The sequence below is a fragment of the Schistocerca nitens genome, chromosome 4, assembly GCF_023898315.1.
Source record: "Schistocerca nitens isolate TAMUIC-IGC-003100 chromosome 4, iqSchNite1.1, whole genome shotgun sequence".
Lineage (NCBI taxonomy): Eukaryota > Metazoa > Arthropoda > Insecta > Orthoptera > Acrididae > Schistocerca > Schistocerca nitens.
The window spans coordinates 966,312,399-966,325,290 of record NC_064617.1 but is presented as its reverse complement, the minus strand read 5'-3'; positions in this window follow the sequence as shown (position 1 = coordinate 966,325,290).

Below are 12,892 nucleotides of genomic sequence, written 5' to 3'. Positions count from 1 at the left end.
CACGATTTACGTTGTAAGAATAGCCTTGTCGTGTCCAGTTATTATTTCTTTCATCGCGGAATTGTGACGGATGTGACCTGTAATTGTTGTGTTCCTGTTTTCGCGTTCCGCGATTGTCAGTGTCAATTTCCAATTCTTGTAACAGTCCCTGAAAAGCTTCAATGTCGTCTTTGCAACGTCCTGCCAAAATAGTATGTCGTAAATGTTCAGGCAATTTGATTAAGCAAATGCGGATGAGTTCTGAGGGGCTGTAAGGGTTTGATAGGTACTGATTCTTGTGCAACATGTCTTCAAAATATTTCACAAGACTGGAAAATCCAGATTGTTCGAAATGTTTCATCATTATGATGCCATGTTTTACTCGGTCTTGTGTGGCTTGAGAACAATATGCTGAGAGGAAGGCATGGTAAAACTCTCCTTCACTGTAGCAATCATGAATGACCGATTGCATTCTTACAGCTGGTTCATTCTCTAAGTAGCCACACATAAATTCTAATCTGTGTTCTAATGACCAGTTGGGAGAAAAACAATGAGAGAATTGATGAAGCCACGCTTGTGGATGAATGTCGTTGCCAGAATTCTTAAATTTTTTGAATTTACGTGTAGTGATGAACAGCTTATAGTCAAAATCATCATGTCGGCGAGTCGCATGTCGGTCATTGTTACGTCGTTTGGGCGGTTCCATCTCAAAATTCGGTGTACCTTGCCAATTTCTTTCATAATTTCCGAAGTGCCCTGTGTTATTATTTTGTGGCTGTTCCATATTTCTATGTCCCTCTTCCCGTATTGGAGCGCGAATGTCCTCTGAAATACGTAATTCTTGTATTACCTGTGTCAGCTGATCTTGTACTTCCCGGATTTCTCTTTGGTGTTGCGTATTAATTTGATTCTGATTTTGTTTGAATGTCCTAATTTGTTCGCACTCTTCTGTGTCATTAATGACTACCGCTTTTGTGTCATTCAGATTATCATCTACCTTCGTAGATAAATTATGTAGCTGATCCGAAAGTTCAACTACTTTCTCTGATAATGAACTAATTTCCTCCATGTGTATTTCTGAACAAATTTTCAGAGTATCTACTGTGTCCTTTAAGTTTTCTTGTGTTTTTGCAAGTTGCGTTACCGAATCAGTAGATGCAACTGAGTCAATTTTAGCTTGCAAGGTCTCATGATTTTCATGAACAAAAGTTTGCAGCTCTTTTATGGCTGCTTCGTGATTCTGTAATGCATTTCCATGCCGCAAAAAAATAGGTTGAAAATGCCCACAAATCTGTGTTTTTACGTCATTACAGACTTTTTGACATTTCGATTCAATGTTATGTAACTCAGTAGTTAAATCTTCACGTGTTTGTTCAAGTGTGGTGTCTAACTTTTGAAGCTGTTGCTGTGTTTGTCTCTGATTTTGTTCCATTGTGTCTAACTTTTGAAGCTTTTGTCCCATTTGTTGCATTAATTGTAATAACAATGCACTGGTGTCTGAAACATGTTCCTCAGTGCTATTTGGCAATGCATTTGAATTGGCAATATTCGCAGTTTGAAAAGCAGAAAATGTGTCATGACTTATTTGAGAAAATGGTGAGGACGCAAAACCTGAATCTACAGTATTTGCAAGATTGTGTCCTGTCATTTCGGATTCCTGAGGCAATCTGTTGCCGACCGATCGATCGATAATGCTTCCCAGTTCACTAATTGTTTCGCTGACTACACCATTGTTTGCAGCCCGCTTCATTTCCCTATGCACAATTACCAAATTACTACTTTGAACATTAGTTAATTCATTACTCGGTGGCGCTAACACACTGCTTTCGTCTTCACTGTCATTTCTCAGTTTACTTTGGAGCCTAGTATTACGTTTTTCACACGCCATTATTGTCACAATATTTCACATGATAACACAGAAAAGCACAATTTGAAGAGCAAGAATAAGAGAACACATTAACGTAGCACTGAAAATAATATCTCGTTAATTGCAAGCGCAGCTGCGAAATACTTGCTGCAAATCTACATGCATTCCACAAATGTTTTACTTTACAACAATAGAAAACTACAACTACAAAGGAAATTCTCTCTAGAATTATGTGCTAGCAATAAACAAAAGCTACACTAATTACACAAACTACAAGAAAAAAATCAGAAGATTCCAGTGAGGTATCCTGGCAGGGTCGCCATATGAAACGTCCCCTTAGAACAATTATACATGACTGTGCTTAAACTGACACACAATATTTTTAGCGCAACGCAATCTGACTTTCAAAAATCCCTACAAAAGAATGGCCCTGACTAACATTAACCTATACCTTTCACAAATCACCTACCTCACAAAAATCTTCGTTACTCAAACTACTGCAATACAGCGAGCGCCACTACTGCCAGCTAAATAAAAGATTCAAACTACTGAAGGCACTAACTACTGATAGGCATAGTTGGCAAATGAACGATTTTAATAGAGAACAAACAATGTATTTACCTTAATAGTCATAATATATATAGCAGTTCATGACATCCAGTCTTACAAATTTCAAAACTCCGCCATCTCTCTCCCCACATCCACCACTGCTGGCGGCTCACCTCCAACTGCGCAACGCTACGCGCTGTTCACATCCAGCTGCCGCTGCCCAACACTACAATGGCAGACAACAATGCAAACTAGCCACAGACTGCACACAGCACAGCTAGTATTTTCATACAGAGCGCTACGTAACGTTGCCAATAAGAACACATAAACAGCCTACTTACAACTGCAACCTACATCCTTCTGAATCTGCTTGGTGTATTCATCTCTTGGTCTCCCTCTACGATTTTTACCCTCCACGCTGCACTCCAATACTAAATTGATGATCCCTTGATGCATCCAAAGATGTCCTACCAACCGATCCCTTCTTCTAGTCAAGTTGTGCCACAAACTTCTCTTCTCCCCAATCCTATTCAACACCTCCTCATTAGTTATGTGATCTACCCCTCTAATCTTCAGCATTCTTATGTAGCACCACATTTCGAAAGCTTCTATTCTCTTCTTGTCCAAACTATTTGTCGTCCATGTTTCACTTCCATACATGGCTACACTCCACACAAACACTTTCAGAAACGACTTCCTAACACTTATATCAATACTCGATGTTAACAAATTTGTCTTCTTCAGAAACGCTTTCCTTGCCATTGACAGTCTACATTTTATATCCTCTCTACTTCGACCATCATCAGTTATTTTGCTCCCCAAATAGCAAAACTCCTTTACTACTTTAAGTGTCTCATTTCCTAATCTAATTCCCTCAGCATCACCCGACCTAATTCGACTACAGTCCATTATCCTCCTTTTGCTTTTGTTGATGTTCATCTCGTATTCTCCTTTCAAGACACTGTCCATTCCATTCAACTGCTCTTCCAAGTCCTTTGCTTTCTCTGACAGAATTACAATGTCATCGGCGAACCTCAAAGATTTTATTTCTTCTCCATGGATTTTAATACCTACTCCGAATTTCTCTTTTGTTTCCTTCACTGCTTGCTCAATATACAGATTGAATAACATCGGGGAGAGGCTACAACCCTCTATCACTCCCTCCCCAACCACTGGTTCCCTTTCATGCCCCTCGACTCTTATAAACGCCATTTGGTTTCTATACAAATTGTAAATAGCCTCTCGCTCACTATATTTTACCCCTGCCATCTTCAGAATTTGAAAGAGAGTATTGCAGTCAACACTGTCAAAAGCTTTCTCTAAGTCTACAAACGCTAGAAACGTAGGTTTGCCTTTCCTTAGTCTAGCTTCTAAGATAAGCTGTAGGGTCAGTATTGCCTCACGTGTTCCAATATTTCTACGGAATCCAAACTGATCTTCCCCAAGGTCGGCTTCTACTAGTTTTTCCATTCGTCTGTAAAGAATTCGCGTTAGTATTTTGCAGCCATGAATTATTAAACTGATTGTTCGGTAATTTTCACATCTGTCAACACCTGCTTTCTTAGGGATTGGAATTATTATATTCTTCTTGAAGTCTGAGGGTATTTCGCCTGTCTCATACATCTTGCTTACCAGATGGTAGAGTTTTGTCAGGACTGGCTCTCCCAAGACCGTCAGTAGTTCTAATGGTATGTTGTCTACTCCCGGGGCCTTGTTTCGACTCAGGTCTTTCAGTGCTCTGTCGAACTCGTCACGCAGTATCATATCTCCCATTTCATCTTCATCTACATCCTCTTCCTTTTCCATAATATTGTCCTCAAGTACATCGCCCTTGTATAGGCCCTCTATATACTCCTTCCACCTTTCTGCTTTCCCTTCTTTGCTTAGAACTGGGTTTCCATCTGAGCTCTTGATATTCATACAAGTGGTTCTCTTTTCCCCAAAGGTCTCTTTAATTTTCCTGTAGGCAGTATCTATCTTACCCCTGGTGAGATAAGCCTCTACATCCTTACATTTATCCTCTAGCCATCCTTGCTTAGCCATTTTGCACTTCCTGTCGATCTCATTTTTGAGACGTTTGTATTCCTTTTTGCCTGCTTCATTTGCTGCTATTTATATTCTATCCTTTCGTCAATTAAATTCAATATTTCTTCTGTTACCCAAGGATTTCTACTAGCCCTCGTCTTTTTACCTACTTGATCCTCTGCTGCCTTCACTACTTCATCCCTCAAAGCTACCCATTCTTCTTCTACTGTATTTCATTCCCCCATTCCTGCCATTTGTTCCCTTACGCTCTCCCTGAAACTCATAAGCACGCAATTTCACTACGAGCCGCTTGTTTGGTACAGTGTCATCACAAATGATCAGCAAAGACATGTTCACTCTGCGTAAAATCAGGAAAAAGAAACTTAGACTATTTTGCTGCAAAAATTACCGATCCCCGCAGAATGTCCTAGTTATCTCGAAACCATCATCGGATTAAAGAATAAGCGAGAATTTAAACTCCAAAGAAAAAAGTCTACAGGGTGGTCCATTGATCGTGACCGGACCCAATATCTCACGAAATAAGCGTCAAACGAAAAAAACTACAAAGAACGAAACTTATCTAGCCTGAAGGGGGAAACCAGATGGCGCTATGGTTGGCCCTCTAGATGGCGCTACCATAGGTCAAACGGATATCAACAGCGTTTCTTGAAAATAGGAACCCCCCCTTTTTTTATTACATATTCGTGTAGTACGTAAAGAAATATGACTGTTTTAGTTGGACCACTTTTTTTGCTTTGTGATAGATGGCGCTGTAATAGTCACAAACGTATAAGTACGTGGTATCACGTAATATTCCGCCAGTGCGGACTGTGTTTTCTTCGTGATACATTACCCGTTTTAAAATGGACCGTTTACTAATTGCGGAAATGATCGATATCGTGTTGATGTATGGCTATTGTGATCAAAATGCCCAACGGGCGTGTGCTATGCATGCTGCTCGGTATCCTGGACGACATCATCCATGTGTCCGGACCGTTCGCCGGATAGTTACGTTATTTAAGGGAACAGGAAACGTTCAGCCACATGTGAAACGTCGAACACGATCTGCAACAAATGATGATGCCCAAGTAGATGTTTTAACTGCTGTCACGGCTAATCCGCACATCAGTAGCAGACAAACTGCGCGAGAATCGGGACTCTCAAAAACGTCGGTGTTGAGAATGCTACATCAACATCTGTTGCACCCGTACCATATTTCTATGCATCAGGAATTGCATGGCGACGACTTTGAACGTCGTGTACAGTTCTGCCACTGGGCACAAGAGAAATTACGGTACGATGACAGATTTTTTGCACGCGTTCTATTTAGCGACGAAGCGTCATTCACCAACAGCGGTAACGTAAACCGGCATCATATGCACTATTGGGCAACGGAAAATCCACGATGGCTGCGACAAGTGGAACATCAGCGACCTTGGCGGGTTAATGATTGGTGCGGCATTATGGGAGGAAGGATAATTGGCCCCCATTTTATCAAATGGTTCAAATGGCTCTGAGCACTATGGGACTTAACATCTATGGTCATCAGTCCCCTAGAACTTAGAACTACTTAAACCTAACTAACCTAAGGACAGCACACAACACCCAGCCATCACGAGGCAGAGAAAATCCCTGACCCCGCCGGGAATCGAACCCGGGAACCCGGGCGTGGGAAGCAAGAACGCTACCGCACGACCACGAGATGCGGGCCCCATTTTATCGATGGCAATCTTAATGGTGCAATGTATGCTGATTTCCTACGTAATGTTCTACCGATGTTATTACAAGATGTTTCACTGCATGACAGAATGGCGATGTACTTCCAACATGATGGATATCCGGCACATAGGTCGCGTGCGGTTGAAACGGTATTGAATAGCATATTTCATGACAGGTGGACTGGTCGTCGAAGCACCATACCATGGCCCGCACGTTCACCGGATCTGACGTCCCCGGATTTCTTTCTGTGGGGAAAGTTGAAGGATATTTGCTACTGTGATCCGCCGACAACGCCTGAAAACATGCGTCAGCGCATTGTCAATGCTTGTGCGAACATTACGGAAGGCAAACTACTCGTTGTTGAGAGAAATGTCGTTACCCGTATTGCCAAATGCATTGAGGTTGACGGACATGATTTTGAGCATTTATTGCATTCATGTGGTATTTACAGGTAATCACGCTGTAACAGCGTGCATTCTCAGAAATGATAAGTTCAGAAAGGTTCATGTATCATATTGGAACAACCGAAATAAAATGTTCAAACGTACTTACGTTCTGTATTTTAATTTAAAGAACCTACCTGTTACCAACTGTTCGTCTAAAATTGTGAGCCATGTGTTTGCGACTATTACAGCGCCATCTATCACAAAGCGAAAAAAGTGGTCCGACTAAAACATTCATATTTCTTTACGTACTACACGAATATGTAATAAAAAATGGGGGTTCCTATTTTTTAAAAAACCAGTTGATATCCGTTTGATCTATGGCAGCGCCATCTAGCGGCCCAACCATAGCGCCATTTGGTTTCCAGCATTTACGAAACAAATTGTGAGAGCCTATCTCGCCCTGTGTATGTGGGAGATTGAAATGTCCTTAAAAGATATCGCCGAAATGAAAAAAAAGAAAAAAGGAACACCTGTCAAGAATCATTCCATGCTGTCCGAGCCATCTCCTCCACCAACCAGGCGCGTATTTGATATCAGTTTGATTGGCTAAGAAATTAAATTGATCGTGAGAGTCAGTTTGCATGGCGAGTATTTTTTTTCAGTAGTCGGATTAGTCACCAGGTAGGCCAAATGGGAATCTGTGGAGGGAAAACAATTTTCTTTTCGAGGAACACTACTGAGAACCGACATTTGATGCTGACCGCAGAGATAAACAGCCCACATCATACGTTTCACGTAAGGACCGCTCTATTAAAAACATTATCGTAGCGAAAATGTTACTGTCACCCTGCATAAAAAGTGGCCTTGTGTCTACAGGCATACACGAGTTGCTGATAGCATTATGCTTTCTGGTAGAAATGCTGTCTGCTGTTTTGACAACTCGGTGGAAAAGCGAACATCTCGTAGCTCTACCAACCGTGTACGGTGTGTAAGGCCAACGCCAAACGAAGCACTAAACGAGATACATGATACATACATGAGACATCTGGAGTGTCCTGTCTTGATGCCCATGTACAGAAGTTAACTTGATTCTCATAATCGTTTCCATGCAGCTCTTGATGGAAAGAGATGTGACAGGGTTGGAGAATGCACAGGACACTTGCCTGTCTTATGCCATTTCCTTATGCGATTTTGTGGGATCTAATGTGCGGATCAACTGCAACGGCAACAAGAACATCAGTTTCTCCATCCTCTGTCGTCACTTGTTTCCTTCTGTTACATTGCCTAGGTGTTACACTAGCACTTTCATATAACTGGTTGAAGAGGGTGATAAATTACTGCAGAGGTGGCTGAGGTCAATCGCAATATCTTGCTGCATACTTGCACAAGAACAAACTGCATTCTTCCTGCACTCTCCATACACCGTGAGCATGACAGCTTTTTGTGCATTGGTAAATCACATTATCCACTCACGAACTAACGCTTGGACTGCCACACACTAACTGATTAGCAACTCGCGTTGTACTTAAGGAACATACAAGCCCACTATAAGCAAACATAACATTGCACCTAGGTTCATTATACTTAAACTGAAGGTGGAGAGGGGGAGAAATGAAAGGAAAGGGAGGGGATCACCGCTGTCTGCTGTATTGGGACATTATGCGGAATCAGAGGCGACCAGTGAAAATGTGTACCAGATCGGGATTCGAACCCGGGATCTCCTGATTAGTAGGAAGGTGCGTTAACCACTGCGCCATCCGGGACACAACATTATCGAAAATGCGTGGACTGTCTCGGCATGCCTCATGACTGATCCAAATGCCCATCAAGTGCCACCTATCTGCAGTCCCTGTCCATTTCCTCCATATTTGCTACTCTGAGATTCCCACAGGAGGTCAGACATATTTGTGCATATGCACTGAAGAAGGTGGATTCATTGCCCAGCTAGGCATTTCAATTATATGAATGCTTGGCATTCAGATTGAATGACACAAAGAAGTTTCAGTGTTGAAGCTTTTCAGAAAACGATGTATTGTAAACGACTAGCACTAGAATCCCACAATAAACACTACTAACATTGTAATTTATCCTACTTTTGGTTTGTTAATGTCGATAGGCTTTGTTCCATTTAAAAACGTGTATGTCTGCGTAAAAAATACACTTTCTAAGTATCATTACAATCTGTTGAGTGGCTAACAATACGAACACCTGACTCCTAACCTAGTATGTGTAAGCTGCACACCAATAGCACTTTCCCTTTCCGCAATATTTGCGATGCGAATTTTAGGTGATTCACCTTGTACAACAGCTGGAGATGGCAGTTGGAAAAATGAACGTTTTATGCAATAAAAGGACAGATCGTCAGTTGCATAAGTCAAAATATAAGTTGATGTGGTGATTAGTTAAAATATAAAATGGATGAATGGAGAATGAGTCTCACACACAAATATAGAGAAAAAGACAGTTAGTTGCATAAGATGAAATAGAAAGGCTGATATGCTGACTGATTAAAATAGATATACACATGAGTGAAGAAATGAGTGGATGTAAACTGCCCGGGATAAGAGTATAATTGGAATGTAGCTTTTAAAGGTATTGCGTAGGATGGCGTTTGTGTGGATGGATTGGAGGTTGGATGTTTGGAGGATGTATGAGGGAATAGTGGAGAGGAATGCAGTTCCAAACCAAGACTTACAAAGTGGTTGGAAAGGACTACAGTGTGAAGGAGTTCTGACAAGAGGAGTGCGGTAGGGATCTCTCAGATCTGGTGGGAGGGTATATATCATGGTGGATTTTGTAGTCTGATAAGGGAAGGTAATTAAAGCTTCATCAGGAGAGGATGTAGATGTGTGATGTTGAGGGAATGTGGTGGTAGAGGCACGACAGAGTAGAATGATCAGTGAGCATGGACGAAGCTAGGAGGTGGGTAGTGTTGAGTTTATGGGTAATGAAGGATATTCGGAGGTGTCCAAGATGAAAGAGTAGGTTGGGGAGTTTTAGTTGGTAGGGGATGCGGGCGCAAATTAGAAACTTTCTTCTTTTTTACAATGGGTGTGGAGTCCCTTCACACTTGCACTGGCATGGTGACCATCACCAATGTTCTACTGTCACCTCTGCGTTTGTTAGTGTTTGATTGAGGAGTTCACAGGATGTGGTCTGTGATGTTATCCATAAGTCTGGGTAGGATTACTCATTAATATGGGCCCATGGTGAGATAGGGTTAGTCGAAAGTAAACAAAGAGTAGTGCTTTGGAAGGGCAGAGGGAAAAAAGTGCTAGGCCAGTTGCTTCAGCTGTTCCTGTAACATAACAGTGTCGTCAAATGTCAGTCAATTCGATGGTCCTTGAAAGAAGTGACAGATATAGATAGTGTTGGGAGTTGATTTGCGTATTGTGTTCGACTTCCCTGCGATTGCCAGTTCTTTTGGAGCCACAGGCTCAGCTAGCAGTGCTAGTCAGTAGCTGATATGCAGGGTCTCGTCTTATTGTGTTGTTTGCATTATTGGATAAATAGCATAGATTGTTAGTCCCTAAGGAACAGTGTCTTTGGGGCTTATGTTTCCATATATGGTTGTGATCCTAGTTCCCCAGATGTGGTATGTGAGGATTGATCGAGTGACTAGATTTTCTATTTATCCATGTGGTGCGGTTTTTGAATACCTCTGGTAGAGATTCCAGGCCATATTTGTTTTGAAGATCCGCTCTATGAGTACACCTTGGAGTATTGCTTATGATGCGTAGAACTTTGTTCTGTGTTTTCTGAAGGCAGTTCAGGAATTTAGCTGCTGTGTATCCCTAGACAGGAGTAGCGTATGCCATCAATGGTCTTATCAGTATTACGTATATGGACCTAGACACCCTCCTACTTAGTGTACTATTCCTGTTGAGCATTGGGTATACTTTTTTGAGCTCAGTTGGTCTTGTGTTCTAAGCGGTCCCCCCTTCCACCCCCTGCCCCCCCTCCCAAGTAAGATCCGGTCCAATCAGATGCCAAGGTACCTGACTTTCAAGAAGCAGCTTTTGGGCATGTAGGTGGTGTTATCTGTCTACAGTCTTGGTGTTTGTGCAGCAATTTTTGTCTGCGAGTAAACAGAAGTGACTCACACTTGTCAACGTTTATTTGAATATGCCATCGCTTCAGCCAAGGCTCAATAGTTCTGAATGGTGTCTGTTGTCTGTTGTTAATGTTCAAGTCTTGTGCAAGGATGATGAAATCATCCATGTAGATGGCTATCATCGTGTTGTGTGTTGTTGGGCATATCATTGATGTAGAGGTTAAACAAGATGGGGCTAAGGATACTACATTAGGATACCGCTGCTTGGATAAAGTGTTGTACTGATTGTTTTCCCTGAATGTCCATGTTGGAGTCTCTGTTTGTGAGGTATGAGTTGTGAGACACACGGGCCTACTAGGGAAACCAGCGTCTATGAGTGGGCATATAAGACCATAGTGCCAGATAGGATGGAAGACTTTTTTTGATTTCCAGAAACACACCCCCAGTTGCTATGTTCATGTCGTGGCCATGTGTTATGTACTCTACTACTCTTAGGAATTGTTGTGTTGTGGAGAGGTGATTCTTGAAGCTGAACTGCTCTGGGCACAGGGTGTTATTGTCGATAAAATACCGAGTGAAGCGTTTTAGTATTACCTTCTCAGCAACCTTTCTGCACGTGCTCAACAGGCTGAAGAAGAGGTAATTTTGCAGGAGGGGGTGGTCTTTCCCTGGCTTTCCGAATTTCAGGACTGTGGCTGCCTTCCAATAGGCAAGAAAGTGTTGGTGTTGTAGAATGGCATTTGTAATGTGTGTAAAGTTTTCGATAACTTTAGCTTTGAAATCCTGGAGGACACAATTCTGAATGCCATTATGACCAGGAGCTTTCCTAGGTGAGGAATGCACAGTTGTCCAGGTGATTTCATATGCACTCGTGTGTCTGGTTTTAGTGCACGCTGCTTGGGCTACAAGACTTGTAACTGCTCGGTCAGTTTCAAGCGCAAACGTTGTGTCAGAAGATACCAGATTCGTTGTGAAATATGAAAGATGCTGTTAGTGTGCTGGTCATGAGCTCCGCTTTCTCCTTAGTCGAGTATGCGGGTCCGTCCAGACCCTGTAGAGTTGATGTGTAGCGTTTTTCCTTGATGAAGTGTCAGGATAGATGCCACACTACAGGATGCGTAGTATCCAGTCCAGCGACTTTTTGGTCCCATTGTGTGGTTTTAAATGTTCGTATTTTGTTCCGTATGATGCCCTGGAGTTTGTTAATGTACAGTTTGCACGGTGGGCGCCTGGTATTCCGCCAGTATCTCCTGAGATGGCTTCTCAGTGAGACAAAGTCCACAATCTCCTGGCACAGAGCTGCTGAGTGGTGTTATGGTGAATTAAGTGGAATGGCGTCAACCATTGCTCTCTGGACTGCGGTGATGAGAGCTTCAACCACTTCATCGATTTATTCTGGTTGCGTAATTTCGTGCATTTAAGGACAACAACCATCAAGCTTTTTCTTGAACAGAGCCCAATTCGCGCCCCTACAGTTCAGCATTCTGTGTGGTTCATTGTTCTGCATTGCTTCTTTCATGTGAAGTATAACATGTGTGTAGCTGGAGGGCAGGTCGTTTAGAGCCTCAGGGTTGAGAGTTATGCCCTTGATGAGGGCATGTCTAACACGCCTGGACTCTGATTCCTTTGGCAAGAAATATACTTCGGTTCAACTGCTGCCAGTGTGATGTAGTTTTGGGCTAATGCATGTTCGTATACTTTTTTGCTGTTGGAAGTTCGTCTTTGGGAATTCCAATCAGGGTGTTTTGTTTCAAGATCTCCAGCGGCGATTACTCGCTGTGCTATGTTGAGCAAAGTGCTGATATCACGTGTGCTGATGTTTACAGGCTTGTTGTAGAGCGAATCAGTGCCCTGCGAGTTCTGTTGAACTTACCCTGACGATCGTGGCCTGTACTCTCTCAGATGTAGGGAGCTCGATCTTCGTGTGGTCAGTGTCCTTCTGTACGGTGATTGCAGTTCCGCCAACACCGTTGTTGTCCATTTGGTCGGTAAAACAGATGCAATAATTGGTGAATAAATTGTGGTTTGTTTGGTCTCACACAAGAGAGCAATGGGTGTGGATGTTCGTTGAATGGATGCATCCAGCTCGACTCGTTTGTTGTAGAATCTGTATGCATTGTAGAACACGAGCTGGTAGTATTAGGCCGGTTACATAAATGGGCAGCAGTTCCCTTCAGAAATTTAAAGCACATACATAGCAGTCACATAGTGGGAACACATTCCACACATAACGCAGCATCACATTGGTTTATCAATAATTAAAAAAAATGAAAATTTAAAATGCACATAGGTCCAAATGTATTTGTTGAAGTG